This window comes from Coenobita brevimanus, chromosome 22 (assembly GCF_032717465.1).
Source record: "Coenobita brevimanus isolate Jiangsu-jjx chromosome 22, ASM3271746v2, whole genome shotgun sequence".
In the NCBI taxonomy this organism is placed as follows: domain Eukaryota; kingdom Metazoa; phylum Arthropoda; class Malacostraca; order Decapoda; family Coenobitidae; genus Coenobita; species Coenobita brevimanus.
Genome location: NC_136975.1, coordinates 30,643,252 through 30,669,206, shown reverse-complemented (window position 1 = coordinate 30,669,206; position 25,955 = coordinate 30,643,252).

Sequence of the window (25,955 nt, the reverse complement as noted above, 5' to 3'; positions counted from 1 at the left end):
TGATGTTGCAGTTGGAAGTTGTCTGAGAAACCTTTGCTAGATCATCACTACCATTGTAAGTAACAAGTAAGAGGTACGGTTATATTCTTATCAATTAAAGACAAAATTAACACGAATTTGGTATTACAAGCTCTGTATAGTGTGCATTTTCCACTTCATCAATCACAACATTAATGTTACTTAGATAAATGTATAATATCATCTTGAATAATGTTCAGACACTTCACTACTACTACTGCCCTTTTCATTGTAGTGTTATATTATTTTATAATGAATTTACAGTGTGCATTGAACGGAGTATAGTAAAATGGGTGTAATATTCTTGTGTGCAGTGAGGTTGGATGGTGAGGATAAGGAGAATGTGAGTGCATTCAAGTACTTGGGTATGTGATGAGTAAGGATGGAACTGTTGGGGATGAAGTGCTTGAAAGGGTACAGCAGGGAAGGAAGGTTGTTGATTCTTTGAAAGCAGTGATGAGAAATAGGGAGGTGAGTATGGAAGTTAAGAAGTCACTGCATGATAGTATTGTGATCCCTACCCTGACGTATGGAAGCGAGGCATGGACCTTGCTAGAGGGGAACAAGTCAAGGGTGAGAGCAGTGGAAATGAGTTACTTGAGAGGAGCATGTGGAGTGACATGGAGGGACAGGTTGACGAATGAAGAAATGAAGGAACGTTGTGGGGTGGATGTGGATGTTGTTGAGAAGATTAGGAGAAATACACTGAGGTGGTTTGGACATGTGGAGAGAATGGAGAATGAAAGACTGACTAAGAGTGTGTATGTAGGTGAGGTGGAGGGAGGGAGAGGGAGGAGAAGACCGAGGATGAGGTGGAGGGATGGAGTTGAGAGGTATATGAGGGAGGGAGGAGTGAGTTGGGGGGAGCGTAGTCAAATGGTGGGTGACAGAGCGACTTGGAGGCGTTTTGTCTGCGGCCACCCTTTTGCGGGATTAGGGCGTAGGGCTATAAGTAGATAGATGGATAGATCTTTAGCGGTTTCTGAGAATCTGCGAATAGACTATTTTTTGTTGGTACTTGGATGTAACTGGAATAGCAGTACTGGGAACTGGATGGTACTGGGTCATATGAAGCCGCCAGCTGGGGGACTCAGATGGCCAGGTGTTATGGCCGTAGCTTGGAAATTGGGCGAATATGAGCAATTTACTTCTTTGTAATAATAATAATAATAATCTATCTATCTATTGCCAGACGCCACAGTTCCGTAAGGGGTGGCCATTTGACTTTGAAATAATAATAATAATAATAATAATAAACAATAACAATATAACTCACCACACCACCAGTGAGTTTTAATAATAGTAATAATATAATAATAATAATAATAATAATAATAATAATACAGTAATAATAATAATAATAATAATAATAATGGTGGTGGTGATGGCAGTAGTAGTAGTAGTAGTAGTAGTAGTGGTAGTAGAAGTAGAAGTAGTAGTAGTATAAGTAGAAATAGTAAGAGTAGTAATTGCAGTGAACACACACACACACACACACACACACACACACACACACACACACACACACACACACACACACACACACACACACACACACACACACACACACACACACACACACACACACACACACACGTTACTAGGTGTTCCGGACATTCTAATGAACGACTGGTTTACCCTCTAAACAAGAGGATTTTTTTGAAGCTATAGCCTACCCTATAACAGGAGATCATAAAAGGCTCATTTCGGAAGGGGGCATCTCCTACCCTCCCTGTCTCCATTATCTCACCTGTCCTCTTGATATCCCTTTGTTACTCCGCATGTCTTTCCTTTCATTGATCTAGCCCACATCTGGATACATGTTTCATCTTACAAGAACCATTCCTTTGTTTGAGTTACACTTACACTCCTGTCTTAAGTGCCTCAACCCTGGGACGTCTTTAGTGGGTATATTCTTTTTATCTGTTTCCAGACAGTTTGTTTTTATTCCTCTAGGAGACCTCCTTTGGTGACTGGGTTAAGATTACTTTATAATTATATGACCCATCCAGTATGATACATCTCTCCTAAGCTTAGTAAAATTATTTGTTGGTAGCTAGAATGTAATACAAAGAAAACAGAAATGGTTTATTTACCTCGTAACCTCTTTCTATGGCCTTAGTCCTTATAAGTACATCCATCCCTTTCTAGAGACGCTTCCACTTATATATGAAAATTTCCCACGCCTGCTGAAAAATCCCTCTATTTCGTCGTAACCCCCCCCCACAAAAAAAATATATATATATATATATATATATATATATATATATATATATATATATATATATATCGTGTAATTTGCCTCACACCATAAAAATATATTAATTCATAATTTAAATACATCCGCGTATGTTTCAAATAACTTCCATCTCTCCGTCAAAAACCGTTCTCCCCTCGTTTAAATTATCTCACATTTTAAAAATTCAACCACCCAGCATCCAAAATAAATCCTTTCATGCTTTCAGTGACATCCACTTGCTAAAGAAGTCTCCATAAAATACCACCAGTCATATTCGAGAATACCCTCACTCATTAAATCCATCCCTCTGTATCACCTACATTGCTTCTTTAAAATACCTCCACTCTCCCATAAAATACTGCTACACCTTCCTTACAGTACCTCCACCTCTTCTTTAAAACACCTTCATCCAGAATATAAATGTAGCTACCCACCCTTTAATATATGTCCACCCTGTCCTTATATTTCCTTCAATCTTTTAACTCCGTCAGTGTGATGGAGTCTTTATTTCATTGTTGCCACCATCAGATGATTTTCTTCACCTTCGGACACGCTTGTAGTGAAGGTTTAGACGTACTCTCCATTATCCCACTCCATTCGATTTGGAATCCTTTATATCTGCTGTTACCAGACAATATTAAACGTCTTTGGAGAGGATCTTCCAAAACGGAGATGCTAAAATCCTTCTGTAACCTTTTAAATGGTATTTCTTTTCAATTGAAAAAACTCGTACACTTGGATGCTGAATAATTTACCATAGTATATCCGTAGCCGAGAGAAAATTAAAGGAGAACTTTATTCATTCTTTTGACAAATATGATATCTCTTGGCTGAACAGAAGTACTCGTATGTTGTGCATAGTCTATCGCAGTGTTTTCAACCGGGGTTCCCCGGAACCCTAGGGTTCCGCGAGAGGTCGCTAAGGGTTCCCAGAGAAATAGTGATAAATAACCTAATCATATGTAAATGCATTTCTGGGTCATTTTTGTGTTTGATTTCATATTCTTAATTTTACTATAAACGTACGGCATATTCTTGGAAAATTCTTAGGTATTATCTTAAAGTCTTAACCCGTTATATCATTTAAAAGTATAATAATTATAGGGAATATACTTAGTGACGTCTATACGGCGCCAGTGAAACTGCCTTTAGTGGTCAGTAGACAGGAGCTTTACATGACCGATTCGTGTATCATCAAGTGACTCACTCGAGTACAGGACACATGCACGGTCTCCTTCAGTTCTGTCTGCTGGTACAGTCTCTCATTCACCCACGTTACTTAGTTAAATGTTACCCATCATTCAGGGATTTTATATGAATTTTAACAGTTTAAGTATGTTTATGATTTTGTTAGTTCATGAGAAGTTTGTGTGTGTTCTCTCTCTCTCTCTCTCTCTCTCTCTCTCTCTCTCTCTCTCTCTCATCCAAGGTTAGTTCTTCTGTTTGCCTTAATTTGCCTCAGTTTTATTTTAAGTTTTATTTATCAAATTATTGTAGTTGTAGTAGTAGCAGTTATCTGTTTTCGTTCTGTTTATATGTGTTATATATGATATTGGTTTAGTTAAGTTTATTTTTTTGTGTGAATGAAAACTTCCGTATGAGGTCTCTGGAACAAGCAGTTTTATTTCAGTTATTTATTTTTATTTATTTATTTATTTATTTTTTTGCATTGTCAGTAAACTTGAGATAAACTTAAGTTATTTTTTGCTTAAACCAGTTATTGGAAAAAATATATTATGTTCTTCTTATGAACTTTATACAAGAGAGAGATATTAACAATGATATGTAGGACTTTTTATGTAAGGGTTCCCTGAGACATGAAAATTATTTCAAGAGTTCCGTAAGGGTAAAAAGGTTGAGAAACGCTTTGACTCTGTCGTAACGTTCGTATCGTTTGTAAAGGCACCAAAATGCTTGCATGCGTCGACCATGGTCACCTAATGGCGGCTGTCCACGATGCTTGATCTCCAGAAGTCTCCTTATTCAGTCCCTTATCCCTCAGGTTAGTAAGGTTACACTCTGTAATCCCGCCCCAGGTCTTTTTCGGTCTCCTCTCGCAGCCCTACCTCCGATGTTCACACTTCACGCCTTCCGCACCCATCTGTCATCCTCCATTCCCTCAACATGTCCAAACCATCTCGGTCTACCCCTCCTCATCACAACACCAATACATTCCAGCCTCATCCTTCCTCTCAGCTCTTCAATCGCAGTCTTAACCCCCCCAGGCCTCAAATTCAAGGATGCACCAAACATCCGTCAGTTCATTGTCCTTTCTGTGCATTTGAGCCTACTAATCTCATACTCCATTACTGCGCAGGTCTCACTACCATACAGCATTACACTCAAAACACATGCCGCAAACCAAGATCCTTTAGCGCGACGGGAGAGCTGTCTAATTGTTATGAGAGGGAACAGCACCCTGAACTTCCTTCAACCACTCTCCCCTAGCCACAGGTCTAGCTCTGGCCCCACTTCCACTACATACACATGTCCCCCAACTAATAGAATTCCTCCACCTCTTCATTGAGATGTATCCACTTCTATATAAAATTTCCCACACCTACTAATAAATACCTCCATCTCCGTGGAATATAGGTAGATAGATAAGAATATATATATATATATATATATATATATATATATATATGGATTAGAAATACTGTAGACATAGATATGGAGTAGATATAACTATGAACAAGCCAGTAGGTATCGATTGCCAGTTTCAAGCGGGCAAAGCGTTGTCAGTGACCGGAAGTGAGTTTTGACACAAAGTCATTTCTATTTAGAGGTACTCCAGTGCAACAGGTCTCCCAAGAATCATAGCTCTGGTTTAATAATCTTCAGAGCCTTAGCATTTCGCGTGAGGAGGATCGTAATTTTAGTGCTTTTCATAATTTCATGCACTTGATAACCTTGGACCCCTGACCTGGCAGATATAGGTCATGCTTGTACGATGAACACCTGTAGTACTCATTAACGTCTAAAGCATGCAAAGTTTCTTTCGATTCTATTCGCCCACTGTGGAGCTAGGGAACTTGAAATTTGCAGAATGGTCCACCAGTGGTTCAATTTCTAGGTGGCGCTGCCAGAGACTGGAAGTGTGTTTCGTCACTAAATGTCATTTTTATATGGAGGTACTCCTGTGCAACATTCCGTCCATGAATCATGGCCCTGGCCTAATAATCTTCGGAGCCTTAACATTTTGCGTGAGCATAGTCCTGATTTTAGCTATTTGCACTGCTTTTGCGTTTGATGACCCTTGACTCCTGACCTGGTCAATGTAGCACATTGGTGTACCATAGAAAGTTGTAGTACTAATCAGTGTCTATAAGCATGCAAACTTTCATTCAGTTCTATCAAGCCGCTGGGGAACTAGGGGAGCATTTTGTAAAACTGGTACTGGTTGCTAGGGATGCTAAGGCCAATCGTTGCAGGGTTGCCTCTCGAAAAGTAGAGAGAGGGGGAAAAAATAGATGCCACACTTTCGATAGGGAGTGACATCAAGATTACTCCTAACGAAGTCTCTTTCTACGCCGATTAGTAATGCTTCTACAGCTCAACACGTGAAGAGTAAGAAAAAGGCGTTTTTTTGGCCGTTGTTAGGCCACTAGTAGTTGCCTAGCAACCAAAACCTTGCAGGCACAACTACTGTAGGTCATAGGCTGGCCATTGTGTCCAGTTTTGGTAGGAATCGGTTAATTCTGAAGGGTAGAAGTACCTGCCACAATTAAACAAATAAGAAAGCAAATGCTACAAACAGTGAGGGCTGCATAGAGCTGGCTAGTATTGATATAGATATAAAGTACATCGAAGACACCGAAAGAATTAGTTGAGCAGTTTATTAACCTACATGTCCCCATCCATTTCTAGCCGTCTACCACGCTTCATACACACATACAGTATACGCCTCCTCAACACCCTCAAAACCCCTACTGTATCTTGAACTAAGTAGCCACAACCCCGCCTCACCTCGCCCCATCCCTTACCTAACCTCCCCAAAGCCCCCTAAAAAAGTCTGTTATTTATAGAGGCAATAATAAATAGAGGTTATAAAGTAGCCGCCCCCCGTAGTCCGGCCGGATCAGGTGGTTCACTCATAATTAACCTGGTCGGTGATTTAGAACCGCATATGAACCTTTTCCTGTTTAATTACCTCGGCTACGGATTACGGGCCAAAGTGGATTTTAATGGGGGCCGCGTTCTCCGTGATGGGTGGCGCTGGGAAGGGGGGGGTAGGTGGGTACGTGGATGAAGAGATGGGGGAGTGGGCGGATGGATGAATAGATAAGTAGGTGGCTGGGAAAGCTCATATAAGTAGGTAACTGAAATGATTTTTAATGGCTATAAATTGATATAAATCGGCATAGATATGATTACCGATATATCTATCTATCTATCTATCTATCTATCTATCTATCTATATATATATATAGATAGATAGATAGATAGATAGATAGATAGCTATAGATAGATAGATAGATAGCTATAGATAGATATACATAGAGAGAGAGAGAGAGAATCATCATCGCCATCATCATCATCATCATCATCATCATCCAGACCTCTTTCCTGCCTAATGATTGGGTAGGTAGTGTCCAGAAAACATGGAAGAAGAAAACACACAGTGGAAGAAAAAAAAAATACTGTGCCCTGTGAAACTGGCCACACACACACACACACACACACACACACACACACACACACACACACACACACACACACACACACACACACACACACACACACACTTCAAGCCCTCAGTATCCTGACTCTACCTACCTAAACATTTACACATACATTTTATATTTTTCATGCCGATGTAGCCAACTTCACGTAGCCTAACGAGTATAGTAAATCCTTCCATTATCAAGGTGAAGAAGTGATGCCGAACCTTTGTCATGTGCCCCAGCGCGCATAATTCATCCAGTCAAATCGCTTACTTGTCAGTTCCTTAGCCTCATAATCTTCCATATCTTACCTTCCATACCTGACTGCCTTCATGTTGGCCCACGCCTCCTTCTTTCTTCAAACTCAGTCACATACACCGGTACCTTTTTCATCACCTTGTTACATCCATTCTCTTTCTGTGATCATCATCATTGTTTCAGTAGACTACCTTACTCGACATTTTTCACGTATCCCATTATTTGTTATCTTATCCACATGCAGAACTAGAACACTGACAAAAGACGAAGTTCAACAGATATTGATAATAACGAGATGATAAAGCAAGGCCTAACTTCAGCCTCAAACCAGCCGAAAAATCACTTAGGCATCAGTATAAAGTTAAAATGACAACACTTATCGTACATAACGCAAAACGTTATGTATTCAGATTTCTGGACTGCTTGGCAAAAATTCACATGGAAAATATATAGATAAGTAATATTCAATAAACAAACACATCGAGTAGCAACTGGAGCCTAAAAATTCAATAGATAACTGTAATCTTCCCCAAATCCCCTCCTCCCTCCCCATTCTTTCCCCTTGACTAAAATTTTAATAGAGAGCTCCATCCCCCTCCCTGCCCTACCCCCACACCCTACCCCCTCTCGACTCATTATATTAATAGGATCATTTATAAGTGTCGCGATACAGGTACATTGAGTTACCTGCGCAACCCGTGGCTAGTGTTTTTCTTTTTTTTTCCAGGGTGTGTGTTATTGTTATTGTCTGTGGGGAATTTGGTAATGTGGCGGTAATTTATGGTTCTTTTAGTATCATAGACATTGTTGCTGTTACTGATAGCTTCGTATCAATATAGTTACTGTTATAGTTAATGGTGGGTGTCATGTGTATTGGTGTGGTAAAGGTGGTTAGAGATTTGCGGGTGAGTACGGCAGAGAACTGCTGTTTTTGGCATTCATAATCTATCCATCTATATAGATAGATATATGGAGAGAGAGAGAGAGAGAGAGAGAGAGAGAGAGAGAGAGAGAATTTTAATGATCTTTATATATATATATATATATATATATATATATATATATATATATATATATAGAGAGAGAGAGAGAGAGAGAGAGAGAGAGAGAGAGAGAGAGAGAGAGAGAGAGAGAGAGAATAACAGGTGATTAAGATAATGAGCAGTGACAAGTTATATTCTTGTGTTATCTTGTTGCAGCCTTAACTCCTGATGGATGAGAGCACCGTATAGTTGCAGTGAATTGTCCATTCACATGTCTGGGGGTTCAGAACAAATAAACATTCATTACTTAGACAAACGTAGTAATCTCTCCACTATCTGACGTAATAGAGCCTAAGGCATGTCCTGAAAGTGGTCCCGTCCGGATAGTGGGCCCCTGCCTCCTAGACTTGTACTTATGGACCCTAACCTAGCCTAACTCTGAAAAACACCTACATAACTCCCTACTGGACATATATAGCACCTATTTAAGACCCTATTCACACGAATAAGGGACATAAAAGAATGAAATAAATGCAAAGGAAACAAAGAATGACCTTTTAGAGGTCAGTATATACAATATTAAACATTCTGGGTACTTACAAGTCCCTGGCTCCTGGACTGGTACTTATGGACCCTAACCTAGCCTAACTCAGAAAAACACCTCCGTACTGGACATGCATAGCACCTAAGACCCTATTCACACCAATAAGGGACATAATGGAGTGAAATGAGGTTTTAGAGGTAAGTATGGAAAATACAGTACAATATGAAACATTATGGGTACATACAACAAGTCCCTGGCCATCTCAATGAATAATCTGCCTACTCTCAGACTCTGACAGTAAAAGGGTGTACCTCAAGCACCTGCAGTACATGAAGTCTTGCAGTGAACTTAGTCATTTTGCATTCAGGATTCTATTTTCTTAACAATGCGCACTCTAGTCTTACTTGCACTCCATTTTACCTTAACGAAATCAGTGTTGCACTCTGCACTAAAGTCTTTGCACTCAGAAATTCATTTTCTTAACACTGCACACTCTAGTCTTATTTGCACTCCATTGTACCATAATGAAATCAGTGTTGCAATCTGCACTTAAGTCTTTGCACTCAGAATTCTAGTTTCTTAACACTGTCTACTGTTCTTTTCACTGCATAACACCGTGAATTCCCGTGTGGTCCAGTGGCGAGTTCTTGCTGTTAATTCACTGTCAGAGTCTGAGAGTAACTGATGCAGGTGGCCTAGGGGCGTGTCGCTGGGACTTGGTGATGGACTACCCACTGCAGACGACTCTGAAGAGAAGCTCAAACTCACGTCCAGTGGCGACTCCACTGTGCCTGATGTGCTAGGCTGTGGCTTGGAAGATGAGGGTCTGTCTTGGGGAGGCAATGGTGTGGGGTCAGGGCTGGGCACAGTTGGGGGCACAGGTCTGAGAAAGCTGTCACTGGTTGATTGACGCAAGGAACGACGATTTTGACGATTAATGATGCGCTGCCTGAAAGCGCGCACTTCCTCCACAAGTCCCAAGGGCCCCATCTCCCTGTCACAGTCCAGGTGTTCCAGGTAGTCGAGAATGAACTCTGCGTGTTCCCGGAGTGCGCTCGGCTTGGGGATGGCTGGAGTAGTGGCATGCTGAGAGGAGTCTGCATCATCGTCGCTGTCCTTGTTGGAATCTTCAAGCTGGGTACTTATACCTGCAACTGAAGATGCTATCTCGAATCAGACATGGTCTGATACCCAGGATCGCCCTCGTCGTCATCCAACCACTCACGCACTTCGTCCACATCAACTTCATCGCCGTGCACACGGAGACGTGCACGGAAGTCATCCACATCGAACCTAGAAAATCGTGCACCACATCTGTTCTGAGAAGCAGACGAGACAAACCATTTTCTAGAGTCTTGACAGGGACTTCCTTCCATGGACTGGCCCAGTTGTAAATTGCAGACTTGATGTTGTAGCTGAGAAGGTTTTCCAAAGTCCGCTGGCCTCGTGTGTCCCATCCCTCCCTGCTCTTGTCCTCGTCCTATAGAACAACCATCACCTCGTCCAGGAACTTCCTTCGGTTTCAGCCTCTTCGTTGCCATGGTCACTCCTTGGTCCATTGGTTGGATGAGAGCAGTCATATTAGGTGGCAAAAAAATGCACCTAATGCGGCCATTCTCAGCCACCAACTCTTTGTCGGACGGGTGTGCAGGTGCATTGTCCAAGAGAAGGAGGGCCTTTACCTGGTTGCGTGGTATTCCTACAGTCTCGGTCTGGTAATGGATTACCTCCTTGATGAAATGGCGGTGGAACCAGTCTTTGAAGATCTTGGCTGTGAACCAAACCTTCAGAGAATGGTACCAAACAACAGGAAGGATATTCATCCCCCCACGAAGACACTGAGGCTGCTTCACATGGCCAACAATAATGGGCTTGAGCCGGTGCATGCCATTAGCATTGGCACAACACAAAGCAGATATCCGTTGCTTGGAGAGCTTGTGGCCAGGTACACGCTTCTCCCTCTCCTCGGCTAGAGTGTTCGTTGGCAAAGAGCAATAGAATAAACCAGTTTCATCAGCATTTCAGACTTGACCGAGAATGAAGTCCTCCCTGTCGATCAAGCCCTTCACCTTCTGCCGAAACTGCTCTACTCCATCCTTATTGGCGTCCAAAGGTTCACCATGGGGCTTACAGTTGGAAAGACCATGCCGTAACTTGAATGCGAAGAGCCAACCCTTGGATGCCTTGAAGACTGGGGCGTTGTGAAGCCTTGTGAACTTCTCAGCAGCAGCCTTCAGCTCTTTGTCACGCACCAGCACACCAGAAGCACGTTGTTGTCGATACCAAATCAACGTGGAGTGGTCGATTTCTGTAAACCGGGGAGTAAACATCATCATCCTTTCCACGTTGCATTTGTTCTTCGACGAGAAGTCAGCCGTGTACTGCATGAGTTTGTCACGGGATCTCTTGATATCAAACAATGTAAAGCGGGCCAGGTTGAATTCACGGAGGATGCATGAGGTCGACCATCCCGAGTCCATCTTGTCCAATATCTCCCTCTTCTTCTCCACAGCCAAAACCATTCTCTTCCTCTTCTCAGGTGGTGGGGCCATCATTACACACACGAAGAAGAGGCAGGAGGGAAACAGGAGAGCCTGCAGCAGGTAGGGCACCACCACAAATGCAAGCACATGGGTGGCCATGGTGAGGAGCTGCACTCACGACAAAAGACGGGCGGTAAGCAGGCAGGAGGCAGGGGCACTCTAGCGCCGTGGACGTCAGCGGAACTGCGCGCCAAAATACAGCTGGTCCGCACCATGCACCGAGTTCAAATTACGGGGGGGGGGGGGAAGTCAGATTTATTTTTATTTTTTGCTATTTTTGGGCAATTTTGGGATTATTAAGTCCTGGGACCAAAATGTCCGGTAAGTGGGGAGTCTGGGGGGGGGGGGGCATCCTGATAGTACAGGGATTACTATTCTGTTTTAGTCAACATCAATTATTTTTTTTTTCCAGCTAAGAGTGAGCCATAAGATTGTGAATGCTATTGCTTGCGCCATCAACTCTTCCGATCAATTTTATTTCTGCTAAGAGTGAGCTGCAGGAGCCAGAGAGTCCTAAGCCAGATACCACCTCTTCCAACCTGTTTTTATATTGTTGGTTAGTTTGGCAAATTGTCCTTAGTTATAATATTCATGGAAGTCGTTATGATGGAATTTTTGGCTGCAATTTTACATTCTAGGCCATATATATATATATATATATATAAATAAAATGTTTGCAGTGTCTCGAAACTGCGTCAGAAAACAGTTAAATCTTGCTAGCTATATTGGTATACCTGAGCGGACTGGAAGGCTAACAATCTTGCCCCAACAGTATGGAGACTGAGACGTGTAAAAAAGACTACTGATGACACTTGTACATTTCTATAAGCAGAGTACAGTAATATTTTCGTAAATATTTTCAGTATAATGACTTTTTTCATTCTTGCTTCTGCTGACTTTTTTTTTTTTTTTTTTTTTTTTTTTAAATACTAGCGTGAGGATATTGACCGCCACAATACAGCACATACAACAGCTGCAGGTAGGTAGCGGAGTATAGTGTTTGGTATGGGTATAGGTTACTGATATTCTCAAACTAGCCAAGAAAAAATTTATGGTACGACCTTATTCTACAAAGTATAGTCTGTGTCGCTTCCATACGTAAATCCTGATGCCTGTGTTTTGCCAAGTGTAGTCAACAATTCTGTCTTAGCTAGTAATTTCAGTGACTTCTTTGCATTATGTATTTTTTTTTTCACTCCTGCTATCACGTGCGATTTTATACAGCTTCGTAAGGATATCAGTTGAAAGGGTAAAAACTAATCCAGTAATTCCTTCGGTACCATGAAGTGTTTGTTTGTTTGTTTGTTTTTCGTACTGCGTCCGGGCAGTTTTATACGGTGGGAAAAAAAATATACACTTCTTAGTCTGAGATTGAAGTGTTTAGGCGATGCGGGTAAAGTTCATTGTGGTTTATACTGATTGGGTTTGAGTCAGACCAGGATGTGCCACCCACCCACACCAAATATTCTGACACGAGTTCACCACTGATGAAGGCCAACCCAAAATTAGAATTAAGCATTAATTAATAATGTGTGATTTATATTTAAACTTTTATTTACTTGGATTTGTATTATTATTATTCATTTTGGTATGACAAATCTGATGTCTAAATAGAGAAGTAAAGATAAGCCTAACCCTCAGATCTCGGAAGTTCCTCAGTGGCAATTACTATCGTGTGACGTTAACTGAAATAAGATTAATTAGTTGTTCCTGCAGGTTTAACGATTAAAGGAAAAATAAGTTCTTCTTCAATTTACTTTGATTCGCAGTTACTTATAAAATCATAGTTAAGAACTGTACTCTCACTAAAGAATTATTCGGCAATCCTGGTGCGATGAGCTTTGAAATGGTTCATAGAAGAGAGAGCGTTTTCATTTGGTAGTGATGGTAATTCAGAATCCTTAGTTCGTATGTCATATTGTATCACTCCCCAAGGTACAGAATAATCTTTTTTTTGGGTGTACAGTGCCAGTCAATAGTTCCGCTACTCTCGATGCTGTGTCGACACCTGATGAGAGCTGACTGAATTAGCTAGTAAGTAATACTGTTGCAAGTTGGATGGGTGGTGGTAATCTTGTCACACTAGGTCGAAGCCCCGCACGCTTAAGGGGACCACTGACAGCAACTTTGCCTTTCATCAACAAGCAGTGATGCTCTCTGATTATCCCTCTCAGTACAGTGACGTGTTTTTTTATTTTTGCTGCCTCCAGACGATTCTTCATTAACCTGAGACTTTCTGAACTGGAGCTATTGAATGTATCACTCATTAATCCCTTCCTTTCGAACAGTTTGTCGAAATCTGAATAAAATTGTATGGAGGTAACAAGAATATATTAAAAATCCGCCATTTTATTGATAGGGTTAATTGCAAGAGGTGAGACTTGTAGATTCGGGTCAACTGGTTAACTGCGTCTCTGGGAGGGAGTTCCAGCAAGTCTTTGTAATCCAGTCAGTACGAGAGATCCTTCCTGATATGGTCAGAGATGTATATATAAAAAAAAAGGAAAGAAAGAATGACGTTCTTGTTCTGCATATGTTAATGGAGGTTCTTAAATAGGCCTATTCTCCATGAAAGTTTAAAAATATTTTTTTTTACCGGGAGCAAACACAAAATACAAAGGGCATAATTGTACTGAAGGAATTATACGTGTTGTAAAATCTGTCGTGATGTCCTTCATTTCATCTTTATGCTTTGAATCGGAGGATATGTTAATAGTTTTATTCTCATTACCTTAAGATTATGTATTCGTCGTAGAGGACAGTTTTTGTAGCCAAGAGGTCAGTGAAAAGTGTCTCTAAAACCCTTGTTCCATACATCATAAGTGAATGAACTCGCTTGGAGGTAGCAGGGTTGTGGTAAAAGTCATCGGATTGCAGAGGTTAAATTTAAAACATACTGAATGATAAAGGATGAACCATAACAGGTGAATGACAGTAACGGCCTTGTTATTATAACGGTGAACGCGAAGGAGTGAAGAAGTTCCTAACACCTGTAACTGGTAGATGTGAATACATGAATCGATAAACTGCGTGAAACACGTTGAAAGTGAATAGATGAGGAAGCGAAAAATACTAATCAGATAGTATATATATATATATATATATATATATATATATATATATATATATATATATATATGAGGGCATTAACAGGTAAAAGTATGTATGGATGTTGTAGGTAAAGTGTGAATAAGTGGTTAATAATTCAGAAGATGTCAATTTCTATCCCAATGACGTTTTCATTTGAATTCTTCCTACCTTCATACGACTTTATTTATCTTAGGGACGATTTTTCGAAGTGCGGGTGTTAAATAAAGCTTTTATTAATCACAGTACTACGGGAGGTCTTTCCCAGGTTGAATGTGTTCGTCTGGCGTCAGCAAGAATAAATTAAGCATCGTCTGACTGAAGTGGTTAATAGATGCATTCAAGAAAAAAAAAAAAAATGGTGACAATGACAAAAATAAACATACGTATGTACAAACAGTAGAAAAAAAAATGCTTGAGCGTGCGAAGAGGGTGAAAATACAAGTGAGTGAAAAATATATTACACTAGCAGGGGTACCCGACGTTGCCCGGGCCAAAAAGGCGAACACACTAATCCTGTGTGTTCTAGTTCAATATTTTTTTCTACTCCAGAAAGACCATGTACCTCTTATGCTTTTGAAGAGGGATTACAAGAGGTCCAGGAACTTTCTATTTCAGCTTTCGCAGACTAACCCACAGTATTTGTGCGCACTTGTTTACTATTACCAGTGACCTCAAATGACCTCTGACTGTTGGCCTCAAATGACCTCGGAGGTTAACCTCACATAGCCTATGTCCGAACTGGAGGTCATGTGAGTCTCCATGCTAAAAATTGGGCTGCTGGGTCCAGTCGTTTGAGCGTGTATTATCGATGACCTCAAATGACCTCTGACCTGTTACCTCAAATGACCTCGGAGGTCAACCTCCCATAGCCTCCGAACTGGAGTCTCCATGCCAAAAATTGGGCTGCAGGGGTACCCGGCGGTGCCCGGACCAAAAAGGTGAACACCTTACCGGTGACCTCAAACGATCCAGATCTGAATTTTGACCTCCCCTAAAACCATCCTTGAGTCACCCTGATTCAGAATATACATGGGTCTGGTGGTTTCTGGCCCTTGGTTTGGGCGTGATTAAAGTACAAACAAACAAAACAACAAACAACGAGGCTCTCATATATATATATATATATATATATATATATATATATGTGTGTGTGTGTGTGTGTGTGTGTATATATATATATATATATATATATATATATATATATATATATATATATATATATATATATATATATATGTGCGGGAGTCAGTGAGAATGAGAGGGCAAGAGAGGGAGTATGTCTGATGATAAGCAAGAAGTGGAAGGAGAATATAAGAGAGTATGGAACAGTGGGTGCAAGGATTGTATGGGTGAGGATGAAAGTAGGTATACAAGCATGGGCGATTGTATGTGTGTATGCTCCAACAGAGGATCGGGTGGCAAGAGTGAAAGATGAGTTTTGGGCGAGAGTAGAAGCATGTATGGACAAGTTTGAGAGGAGCGAGAGAGTGCTGTTGATTGGAGACATGAATGGCAAAGTTGGGAATGTACGAGTGGATGGAGTGGTTGGTCAGTGGGGTGTGCCAGCTGAAGTAGATGGGAATGGTAGTGCTTTGGTGGACATCTGTGCTGGTAAGGGGTTGGCAATAGCCAACACCTACTTTCGTCATAAGATGATCCACCGGTATACGTGGAGAGTAATGAGGAGGATGGATGGTGAACTTGTTGAACGAAAGGCAATGATAGACTACGTGTGCGTGGATGAGCGAATGAGAAGACAAGTGTTGGATGCAAGGGTGTGGAGAGGGTGGGGGAATGGAGTCTCGGACCATCACTTAGTGATGGCCAAGGTAGAGCTGCAAAGAAAGTGGTTGAGGAGACGAAGGGGAAGACAGGAGGAAGCAGCTCCTGTGAGAAGAGTGGAGAAATTGCAAGATAGTGAGAAAATGACAGAGTATAAGAGCATAGTGGAAGAAAGATTGGGAAGGTATGAGCTAGAGCAGATGGAAGGGGTGGAAGACGTATGTAAGATATTCACGGAAGAGATAAGCGCAGCGTGTGAGGCGGTTTGTGGAGTGAGGAGGAGATGCAAGGGTGTGCAAGGGACAGCATGGTGGAATGATGAGGTGAAACGAGCTGTGGAACAAAAGAAGAAGGCATATGGTGAATGGTTGGCGAGTAGAGGTAGGGGAGAAGATGAGAGAGAGAAGAGAGAGGTATATGTGAGCAGGAGAAGGGAGGTTAAGAGACTGGTGAAGGAGAGTAAGAAGAAAGTGGACGAAGAGTTTGGGAGGAATCTGAATGTGAAATGGAGGGAGAGTAAGAAATCGTTTTGGAAGGAGGTAAAGAAAGTAAGGCAGTGTGAAAGGGGAAATAGTAGGGGAGTGAAAGATAGGAATAATAGATTGTTGGTGGAGAAGAGAGAGAAATTGAGGAGATGGAAGGAGCACTTTGAGGATTTGTTGAATGTAGAGAGTGAGAGCAGTGTGAGTATAAGTGGTTGGGGAATGGCTGGGAGAAGAAGAGATGAGAGGAGGGAGGAAGAGATCAGTAGGTCGGAAGTAGTGGAAGCGATGAAGAAGATTAAGCTGGGAAAGGCCCCAGGAATTGATGGAGTGTGTGGTGAAATGCTTAGGTATGGGGGTGAGATTGTTGTGGAGTGGATATGGAAGTTGTGTAGATTGGCTTGGGAAGAGAGAAGGGTTCCAGAGGACTGGAAATCAGGTATAATTGTTCCTCTGTACAAAGGAAAAGGGGAGAGAGAAGTATGTGGTAACCATAGGGGTATTTGCCGTCTTAGTGTGACTGGTAAAATATATGGTAGAATACTCATTGATAGGGTTAGGCATATGACAGAGGAGCTAGTTGGAGAAGAACAAAGGGGATTTAGGAAGGGAAAAGGGTGTGTAGATCAGATATTTGTTCTAAGATGTTTAGTGGAGAGGTATCTAGAGAAGGGAAGGAAAGTGTATGCTGCCTTCATGGACTTGGAGAAAGCTTATGACAGAATAGATAGGCAAGGTATGTGGAAGGTATTAAGAATATATGGAGTGGAGGGGAAATTGTTGAGTGCTGTGAAGAGTATGTACGAGGGAGCTAGGGCTACGGTGCGAGTGGATGGTGAGCTGAGTGAGTTCTTTGATCTCAATGTGGGACTGAAACAGGGGTGTGTGATGTCTCCATGGCTGTTTAATATATATATGGATGGGGTTGTAAAGGAGGTGCAAGGTAGGGCAGTGGATGTGGGGGTGGCCTTAATGAATGAGGGTGAGATTTGGAAGCTTCCGTTGTTGCTGTTTGCTGATGATACAGTATTGTTGAGTGAAGATGAATGGGAGTTGCAAGGTCTGGTGAATGAATTTGGGACAGTGTGTAGGAGGAGGAAGCTGAAAGTTAATGTAAACAAAAGTAAAGTTATGGTGTTTGAGAGGAATGAAGTCACAGAGTGTGCAGTGAGGTTGGATGGTGAGGATATGGAGAATGTGAGTGCATTCAAGTACTTGGGTAGTGTGATGAGTAAGGATGGAACTTTGGGGGATGAAGTACGTGAATGGGTACAGCAGGGAAGAAGGTTGTTGGTACACTGAAAGCAGTGATGAGAAATAGGGAGGTGAGTATGGAAGTTAAGAAGTCACTGCATGATGGTATTGTGATCCCTACCCTGACGTATGGAAGCGAGGCGTGGACCTTGCAAGAGGGGAACAAGTCAAGAGTGATAGCAGTGGAAATGAGTTACTTGAGAGGAGCATGTGGAGTGACGTGGAGGGACAGGTTGACGAATGAAGAAGTGAAGGAACGTTGTGGGGTAGATGTGGATGTGGTTGAAAAGATTAGGAGAAATACACTGAGGTGGTTTGGACATGTGGAGAGAATGGAGAATGAAAGACTGACCAAGAGGGTGTATGTAGGTGAGGTGGAGGGAGGGAGAGGGAGGGGTAGACCGAGGATGAGGTGGAGGGATGGAGTTGAGAAGTATATGAGGGAGGGGGGGGTGAGTTGGGGGGAGGGGAGTCAAATGGTGGGTGGCAGAGTGACTTGGAGGCGTTTTGTCTGCGGCCACCCTTTGCGGGATTAGGGCGTCGGGCTATATATATATATATATATATATATATATATATATATATATATATATATATACACACGAATTATGGGTTTGAATGTGAGATGAGCGATGCATTTATTTATAGATAGATAGATATAAGGATAGATAGATAGATATATAAATAGATAGAGAGAGAGATAGATAGACATAGATAATAAAAGTGGCTTGTGAACGTATAATAATCGATGAAGCAAATAATATATCAGTGACTTAACTACTCCTCTACAGTGAATACCGGTCTCTATATATTTTTTCTTTATTCATTTTACCTCCAGTTGAGTTTCTTTACTTTGGGGAAATCGTATCGCAGTGCAGGGGTTACAGACATCACTAACACAGCCTCATCACTACGACAGGTCTCTCATAAGCTGAATATAATATCACACAGTTGGAAGAGTAACATTAAGGACGTTACTGTACGAATTAAGGGTTTGAATGTGAGATGAGCGATGCATTTATTTATTTATTTTATTTTAGTTCCGTCACGACCAGGGGTCTTTCCCAAACTGAATAAAATAGTCTAGTAGAAATAAGGATGACAAATTAGTCATCATGTTAAAAGTGTTTATTGAAGATCATTTCTAATTGCGTCATTCTGTGGGCTCTTTCAGAGCGAATATAACCGTCTAACCGTAACAAGAATCCTTTAAAAATAACAGTCGTACTGAAGCAATTAATAAAGATTTTGTCACACTGGATCACTACGAGCGTATTCTCCTACGCTGAGGAAAGTTGTCGAAGCATAAGAAAAATAAAATGAAAAAAGGACTCTTGCACTGAAGATGTTAATAAAGTAAATGGGGCAGGTAGTTAGAAAATAAATGAATGGCGCAGGTGAGATGAGAAAAAACAATTCTTTTAACGGGTAGACATTACTATCCCCGCGCGCGGGAATCGAGAACAGTTGTTACGTATTGCTCGATGTGTGTGTGTGTGTGTGTGTGTGTGTGTGTGTGTGTGTGTGTGTGTGTGTGTGTGTGTGTGTGTGTGTGTGTGTGTGTGTGTGAACAAGGCAGCTTAAATAGTTTTTATCCAATTTTATCCAAACTTTGTAGACGAGTTGAGGGCCAGTGAAAAGGATGACATTATTTTTGAGAACAGTAAAACAAAGGTCAAGGCCACAGAGCTAGGACAAAGCTTGACCTAGCGAAGTCGACTTTTATAATTTTCGTCTGATTTAGACCAAATTTGGTGGAAGGACTAAGGGTCATACAAGAACGAAGGTGTTCGATCAATGGTCAAGGTCTCAGGGCCAGGGCAAGTTCAATCCACGTGTCAATGTGTCCACAAATTGACAAAAACATTGTTTGATAGAAGGCTTGTGGGTCCGCCTGTATTTAACAAACGGGTTTTGAGAACATAGGTCAAAGTTCAAGGTCATATGGTAAGGCCAACTTAAACAATTTTTGCAACTTACATGAAACTTTGTGGAAGTTCAGGGCAAGGCGAGGAAGACGAGACTCGATTTTAAGAACAAGGAATCAGAGGTCATTGTCACAGAAAGATGTCAGATGTCAAGATCAACAGGACAATTCAACGCAAATAGATCTGATCTGATTTAAACCAAAATTGATGGAAGAGTTAAGGGTCAGCAAAAGATGAACTACTTCAATGTTGAGAATAATTAGTCGAAGATCAAGGGCACAAAGAAAAGTCAGATGTTTGGTCCAAAAGCCAGTTGTTTGGTGCTGGGGCAGAGCTCACTGGTACTCCGTTTTTATATTTTGTTCTCCAGACGATTTTATTCAACTAAAGAAAGACTTTTTGAATTGGAAGAGGTAGATGATAGCCTTTACAATTCCATTCAACACGAGAGGCTCCCCGTAGCTGAATAAACTCTTCCGGTAGTAGCAAGAATCTACATAGCCTCGTTGTTTGTTAGTTTGTTTGTCCTTTAATCACGCTCAAACCATAGGCCCGAGACCCCCACAACCATATATATTGTGAATCAAGGTGACACAAGGATGGTTTTAGGGGTGTCAGAATTCAGATCTGGGTCATTCGAGGTCACTGAGAGTGTTCGCCCTTTTTTTTGGCCCGGGCAACGCCGGGTACCCCTGCAGCCCAATTTTTGGCATGAAGACTCACATGCCCTCCAGTTCGGACATAGGCTATGTGAGGTGGACCTCCGAGGTCATTTGAGGTCACCAGTTGGAGGTCATTTGAGGTCACAGGTAATACACGCTCGAACGACTGGACCCAGCAGCCCAGTTTTTGGCATAGAGACTCACATGACCTCCAGTTCGGACATAGACTGTGTGAGGTTATTCGAGGTCACCGGTCGGACCGTCGGAGGTCATTTGAGGTCACTGGTAATAGTAAACAAGTGCGCACAAATACTGTGCGTTAGTCTGCGAAAGCTGAAACAGAAAGTTCCTGAACTTCTTATAATTCCTCTTCAGAAACATAAGAGGTACATGGTCTTTGTGGAGTGGAAAGAAAGATTGAACTAGAACAAATAGGATTAGAGTGTTCGCCGTTTTGACCCAGCAACGCCGGGTACCCCTGTTAGTGTAATATAAAGTACGTCTAAAGGCGGAAGGGATTGACAAAAAAAAAAAAATAAAAAAAAATAATTACCTTAAAATACCCGGAAAAAAATATCAAATTAAGCCAGGAAAATAAGATACAACAAAATTATTTTATATATGTACGTAGAAGACGACCCCAGCGAGGTTTTCATCAACGTGTCTCGCCTCAGTAAGAAGATTTTTAAAATAAGATTCTTAAAATTAAAATAGAAATAAAGTTTACATTCAGAGAAAAAGAGAAATCATACACATTCCAGACACAGAAGGCTCAACGCGGCGGTATATGAATATTGTGGAAAAAGACTGACTAGCAACAAAAGAAGTATTGTCACTGTTCGTTACTGATTAGTGTTTATAATTATATTCTTGGAGATGTGAGCATTGTAAGAATACTGTCATGGAAAAATGTGTAAAAGGCGTCTGTATAAAGATTATGTTTATTTTATGTATTGGTTAAGTTAGAGTATATGGATCTGTGGAGAAGTGATGCTTTTTTTTCTCTTTCAGATCGCCCCCCCTCCCCCCAAAAAAGACAAAAAAAATAATGACTCGAAGGCTTAGTCTGCAATTTATCTCTTCCAAAGAAAGTTGAATACAAGAAAACTGAATTAAAGGTCCATTCATTTCATATGCATAAGCACGTTGCAATTAAAACTGGGGGTCATTGGCAGCGAAGAAAATAAATTGAGGGAGAGAGTTTCAGAGGTGAAAAGATGCATAAAATAAACAGCTAAAATGACCACTTAGCTTTTGAATTGAGAGAGAGAGAGAGAGAGAGAGAGAGAGAGAGAGAGAGAGAGAGAGAGAGATGGTCGAAGGAAGATGGTGATGTGTGCAGAGTGATGAAGCGTGGGGAGGAAGGAGACGGTGTGATGGAAAGCTGAGGAGGAGGTGAAGGAGGAATGGGAGGATGACAATAGTGGTGGTATGCTGTAGGGATGATGCTTATGATGATGATGATGATGTACATATTGAAGAATAACAACACTGCGAGGAAGACAATAATATGCTGTATTATGAAAAAAAAAAAAAAAAATTATGGCAGAAGGCATGATGGAGATGAACAATGGCAAATATGAAGCAAGGAAGACTGTGGTGCGTAACAGAAGAAGAGCGATTATGTGAGACAGGAGGTGATGATAAGTGTAGTGGAGGAGGTGTTATGTGAAGTGATGGAGAGAGTAAGATGCAGCATTTTAGTGATGGAGGAAAGCTCGGGGTGTGATGAAGAAGCGTGAAGGGGATGTTTAGATATATAACTGTGAATACTATCGATGATAGGAAGCGTTATGAGGAACACACTGAGGTGGTTTGGCCATGTGGAGAGGATGGAGGGTGAAAGACTGACGAAGAGAGTGTATGTGAGTGAGGTGGAGGGGGGAAGAGGGAGGGGGAGGCCGAGGATGAGATGGAGAGATGGGGTGGAGAGGTATATGAGAGAGGGGGGTGTGAGTTGGGAGCAGGGCAGTGAAATGGCGGGGGACAGGGCGAATTGGAGGCGATTTGTTTGTGGCCACCCCAAACGGGATTGAGGCGTCTGGCAATAGAGAGATAGATAGATAGACTATCGATGATCATATGAGGACAACATGGTGATCTGTATGAAGAAATAAATATAGTGTGTTGGAGAGGAGGGAGAATGGCAGAAGAAATGAGATGGAGATGACACTGTATGATGGACAAAAAATAGTGATGACGTGTGATGGAGGAATACTTTGTGATGGAGATGGTGTGTCGTGGATAGGGATGAGAGGGATGTCATTACGATGGTGATATGTAATTAAGAGAGATATGATCATGCGTGGTGAGGATGTGATGATGGAGATGGATGAACTGTGGATGGTGGTGAAAAAGTGCGAGTGAGAAAAAATGAACTGATGGAGAGGCGGAGGTGTGATACGAGGCAGATGAGACGGGAATGTGAAAGTAACTCATAGAAATGATTTGATGGAGAGAAAAACAGTGTAATGGAGATGCGGGAGGGAGTGGGAGGGGGTGATAATGGAGAGGAATGTACTGAAGATTGTGATGCTAACGGAGACGAATGAAGTGACGGAGTGTTCAAAAAAACAAAACAAAAAAAGTGTGAGATTGTACTGTGTGATCGAGAAAGACTGGGTCAGACGAAGATGGTAGTGTGATAGAAGCATGGAGCCAGAAGGAGACGGTGTAGTGATGACGAAAGATAGAGTCAGGAATGATAGAAGGATGGAGAAAGACAGTTAAAAAGAGATAGAAGAAGGATGGCGAAAGATAAATACGAATGATTTTGATGAGGATTTAGAGATTTGCTAGTAAAGGAGGCAGGTGGAATGATTTGCTAATGGTAAAAAAGTAGACAAGCGCGACATTTTCTAAAATATGTCGGGTACATTCCAATACATAGCAACACACACAGGTCGATCTCTGACCTTACTCAATGACCCTGACATTTGAGTTCTTAGAATCGAATTCCTTCATTCTTGTACGTAACATGAACCCTTCCACCAAGTTTGGTCGAAATCGGATGAAAAATGCTTAATTTGACCCCTCCATGTGACCTTGATTGACCTACTGTTCTAAAAAATAGTAAGTTAACTCTTTGACTGACCTTCAGCCCTTTCATCAAGTTTAACCCGAATTAGTCCAAAAAGTTTGAGATATTTTGTTAAGATATTTTGTTCACACACACACACACACACACACACACACACACACACACACACACACACACACACACTGGTCGATGTGCCACCTTGCCGGTGACACTCACCTTTGACTGATTTTTCTCACTATCGACTCCTTTCGTTCTTACCAAATCCTCAACTCTTCCACCAAGTTTTGTCTAAACTGATTGTAAAATTCTAAAGTTGACCTAGCCATGTGCCCATGACCTTTTTTATTGTTCTTAGAAGCAACAGGCTGACCCTTAACACTTTCGCAAGTTTCGTCAAAACTGGGTCAAAACAGTTTGAGAAAACTAGTATACAACAAATTAGTTTGCTTATTTACTGCAACTCGGTCACTTTCACAGTGACAGATCGAGTTGTTGAGGTTACTGTCAACATTTAAAAATAGAATGAGAGGGAGGTGTTGCTGTGAAGTTATGTCGAGGTAAATTAACCGTACGGTAACTGAGGAAATGAAGTACGATCGCAGTAACAATAGTAAAATATGAAAAATGGAAACACCAGCAGTGTGAAGACAAAAACCAAAATCATTTAATAAATACTCCATCATATACACCAGTCTCCCTTGGACAGCAAGACAGGAATTAAATATAAATTATTTCTTGCATGAAGTACTGGTTTGTTCTCCCAGCTGTCTATAAACAACCATTAGTAAAAGAGAAAGTTGACAGTCGACCACTCATTGGAGGTTATTTTGTTGCGGCCATCCTGCATAAACTCTTAGATTGAGTTTCTGGCAATAGACAAAAAGATACACTCAGCTAGATAACAAGACAAGGAACACCTTTGATAGCTGCATCCACCCCTGCGGTATTCTAAAAGGAAAGAAATAATCCTATACTGGTTGGGCAAGTAAATAACACTCTCTTAGCTTACAGGGCCGTCCCAGTACGGGTAACTGCCTAGTGCTTTCCACTGCTCCACTGTGTCTTAATTACAATTATTCGATCATGAAGTAGGTACGCGGTCGACGAGCACTCTTGTAATATGTAATTCTGTGCGCGTATTTATGCATACACTCTCATCTCTGAGCACGTCGCTTATAGGGCCTGGACCCCATCCTTCACAAACACACACTGTATTTGGCTGGACCCCATCCTTCACAAACACACACTGTATTTGGCTGGACCCCATCCTTCACAAACACACACTGTATTTGGGTGCCCCTTTGAATGTGGCAGTAAGACAGGTATACCAATATACCTACAGACAGGTGAATACATAAATACAAACAGGTAAATATACAGATAAATTACTATAATTTACAAACTGTAGTTTTTTTTCTACAGCTATCACTAACGGTGTTGTCCAGAATTTTCTCTTTTGCCTAACTCCCTTCTTAGCCATGATTGTCCGTCTGAACTGTACATCTGCTCCTGCCCACTTACATATTGATGGCTCTACCTTTCACTTTTCTACACGCTTCTCACAGTATCCATTACAACACTTGCTACAACAATAACGGGATGAGGGTTTGGCACACCTGACCTGATTATTTTGTCTGTTAGAATTACTGGAACAAAAGAAATATTTTTATTGCCCGCAAAACTCACTTCTTCCATTTTTCAAGCAACAGTCTTTCACCTGACCCTCCCCTTATCTTACGTACAACAGAACTCAGTCCTTCATTTCTCTCGGTATTCTTGGTGGGTTCGATTTCTTGTGGTCCGTCTAGGAAAGATCAGACTACCTTTTGTTTTCTATAGAATCAGCGTTACAGGTGCTGGGCGTATTGAAAAGACTCCTTGCTTTCTTCAGCCTTAATTTGTTACTGACTTTGTACAGGATCATTATTTGTCCCAGTATGTATTACAGCTCACATACATTGAATAGCTCACCATCTGCGGCAAATATATTCTATCTCTCTAGCTCAGCATCTACGGCAAATATATTCTATCTCTCTAGTCTTTTGGTACATTCTTGTCGCTGTTCATCAGAACTCTAACTGTTCACACGCACGCACGCACGCACGCACGCACGCACGCACACACACACACACACACACACACACACACACACACACACACACACACACACACACACACACACACACACACACACACACACACACACACACACACACACACACACACACACACACACACACACCGCATTATCGTTCGTACTGCTTCCCGTTCCATTTCTTGAACTCATAGAGCCGATACCAAAATCATAGCCTGTCCAGTAACAAGGCTTGAAAAGAACCAAAATGTCCAGTGCTATTTACTCCTCTTTGCACCTTTCGTACAATTATATTTTCATTTTTCACAATCCTACTCTTAATACCTCTGTTTTTGATAATACGACCACGCAGTTATTCTCTCGTTACGTT